At 33.4% G+C, this 3,104-nt stretch overlaps 1 protein-coding gene across 1 annotated transcript in view; it reads right to left on the reverse strand.

Annotated features, from left to right (window-relative positions):
- Window positions 1-2,117: 2,117 nt before the first annotated feature.
- The window catches only part of IBA57 (iron-sulfur cluster assembly factor IBA57), a 10,995-nt gene continuing 10,008 nt past the window's right edge, over window positions 2,118-3,104 (reverse strand). The window contains exon 4 of the mRNA XM_005428199.2: window positions 2,118-2,232. The gene's annotated coding sequence lies outside the window, so the exon portion shown is untranslated. The remainder of the gene's footprint in view (window positions 2,233-3,104) is intronic.

Genomic DNA, 3,104 nt, shown 5'->3' on the forward strand with positions numbered 1-3,104 from the left:
GGTATCCCGAGATTGGGATTGGGAATTGCGGTCCGTGCCCGGTGTGCCCGAGGTTTGGGAATTGGGAATTGCGGTCCGTGCCCGGTGTTCCTGAGACTGGGAATTGGGAATTGCAGTCCGTGCCCGGTGTGCCCGAGGTATGGGAATTGGGAATGGCAGTCCGTGCCCAGTACCCTGAGATTGGGAATTGGGAGTTGCGGTCCGTGCCCGGTATCCCGAGGTTTGGGAATTGCGGTCTGTTCCCGGTATCCCGAGGTTTGGGAATTGTAGTCCGTGCCCGGCGTGCCCGAGATTGGGAATTGCGGTCTGTGCCCGGTGTTCCCAAGGACTGGGATTGCAGTTCGTTCTTTCTATCCCGAGGTTCGGGATCGGGAACTGCGGTCCGTTCCCGCTGTCCCGAGGGTCGGGATCCCCCTGCCCGCGGGGTTTTATAATGACCTGAGCCGTTTAATGAGGAAACGCTGCCCAGGCGGGAGAGCAGCGCCCGCAGGTTTGGGAAATGCGGCTTCTCCTCCCCAATTAGCAACTAATTGTGCTCAGGTGATCACTTTTCTGTAGTTATATATAAATATAGACTATTTAATATATATCAATGTATCTAATATATATATTTATAAAATATATCTATTAAAAAGTAAAGGTATATCTATATATAAGTATATTAAAGCATATCATAATAAAGTGTAAAAATAAGAAAATATATATCTATATATATAAAAGAAAGTATAAATATATAGAGAGAAATATGTATATGTATATGTATGTGTATATGTATATGTATATACAAGTGTATATATATACACATATATATGTGTGTGTGAAAGTACACATATAAAAAGTATATGAGAAAAAAATACATATATAAAAGTTTGTGTGTATATATTTATGTATATTTAAAGGATATTTATGTGTAAACGTATATATATAAAATTTTATAATTATAAAAGTATATTATCAAAGTATGTATGTATATATGTATATATAGCTAAACTATATATGTATATATATAAATGTATATGTATGTGTGTGTATGAAAGCACATATATAAAAGTATAAATATATATAAGTATATATATTAAAAAGTATGTGGGTATATATATTTATGTATATTTAAAGTACATATATGTGTAAAAGTGCATCTATATAAAATAATATAACTAAAATAGTATATACATCAAAGTGTATATATATACATACATGTGTGTATATATATTTAAAGTGTATCTGTGTGTAAAAGTACATATATATAGAAAACTATATGACTATAAAAGTATATATATAAAAGTATGTGTGTATATATATTTATATATATTTAAACTATACATGTGTGAAAGTCTATATATATAAAAAGGAATATCAGTATAAAAGTATATATATAAGGTATATAAATTAAAGTACATATGCATAAGTGGATATATTCATTTATATATGTGATATTTATATATTTTTCTATATAAGTATATATGTATTACTATTTATATTAGTATAAATTTGTGTATAGATACTATATATACTGATATATTAAATAAACAAATATATACATATAATAAAAGCATGTATATATATTAGTGTATATGTACTATACTTATAGAGAAATAAACTATATATTTTAATATTTCAAACCCATTTAAGCTGTAATCAGGAAGCACAGCCCAGTAAGAAAATTTTAATTTCTTTAAAAGACATAGAAATTTACAATTACATCATATTTCACAGCAAAAGGACTTTACACCTCTTGTATCTCTGGGAGTTTGGCATCTCAAATAATTCACTGAAATTCATGTGGTTTTGGTGGTGGTGGCACTTGTGTTCCTGTGTCCTCACTGAAAGTAGCACTAAAAAGAATTAAAAATTAAATTTATTTTAAGTAAAGGCTTCCTTCCATGCTAAGCTTTGCATTTTCCTCTTTTTCAAATTTTCTCGGTGAGAGTTGCATTTTGTCACCTTTTAAAATTTTTTTTCTTAATAAAATCGTGGTTGTCCCACAATTCTTTGCCTGAGATTACAAATCCTGACCGTTCCCCCACATTACTCTATTATTAGCCCTACCAAAAAAAAACCCAAATGTAATTTCATCAAATAAATGTGTCTAGAGACAATGGGAATGGGAATTGCAAACAGATCCATCTTCATCTTTCTGAAGAAAATGACACAAAATCCAGTTAAAATGCAATTTAGTTGGGTTGCTGGGAAGTGGAGTCCATCATCAGTCAGGAATTACTAATCTTGAGACTGGAAAAAAGAGAAACTTCTAAATTCCTACAAAATTTAAAAAGAAAAACCACAAAAAACCCATCCAAAAAATTACAAAAGCTACCTTTGACATGCATTTATTGAAGTTAAACTCCAAAACTTGGATAAAACTGCTCTAATAAAACAGAATGTGAGGGGCACACACAGCACACAACCTTCCCCAAATATTTAATTTATTCCCTGCAGCTTTTCTGACACAGCAATAAGTTGGAAATGAGATCAGCTCTAAAAACCCAACTTTTATTTGCTGAGTTGCTGTTCCCCCTCTGGTTTGTCCCAAAACGTCCAGTGACAATCCCAGACACCCTCCAGCTGCCAAGTCAACACAACTGGAGAATAAAATAATATCTAAAACTGAAACAAGAAGATTTCTATTCATTTCTACTTTTTTTTTCCTTTTTTTCTCCCCCCTCAAAACTCTGAAAAATCAAAAATCTCAGGCAGGGATGAAGGAAAAGAGAGAAAACCCAAAGATTTCCAGAGTTGTGGTAGCAGAACACTGAAGCACAAACTGATTTTAATGATTTTAGCAGAATTTCACACTCCTTTGGCCTGGATGGACAGAGGGAAAGAGAGGAAATCCAGACTGAAATCCACAAAAAAAGTTTAGGCAGAAATAGCTCAAGAACAGGGTTACAGCACAAAAACCCCCAAACTTTCCCATGAAGGGTCACAGTCTAAAAAAGCAAAATACAACAGGGAAAGGGTTGGGAAAAAAAAGGATTTAAAGCGAAAATGTAGCATTTGTCTTTGTTTCTATCCAGCAGGAAGTGTGCTCCCAAAAATATTAAATAATGAGAAGTAGCAGGAGCTACAACCTCCTCTCAAAATAACATTCAAAATGCCACAGT

The sequence above is a fragment of the Geospiza fortis genome, unplaced genomic scaffold, assembly GCF_000277835.1.
Source record: "Geospiza fortis unplaced genomic scaffold, GeoFor_1.0 scaffold34, whole genome shotgun sequence".
NCBI classification, from domain to species: domain Eukaryota; kingdom Metazoa; phylum Chordata; class Aves; order Passeriformes; family Thraupidae; genus Geospiza; species Geospiza fortis.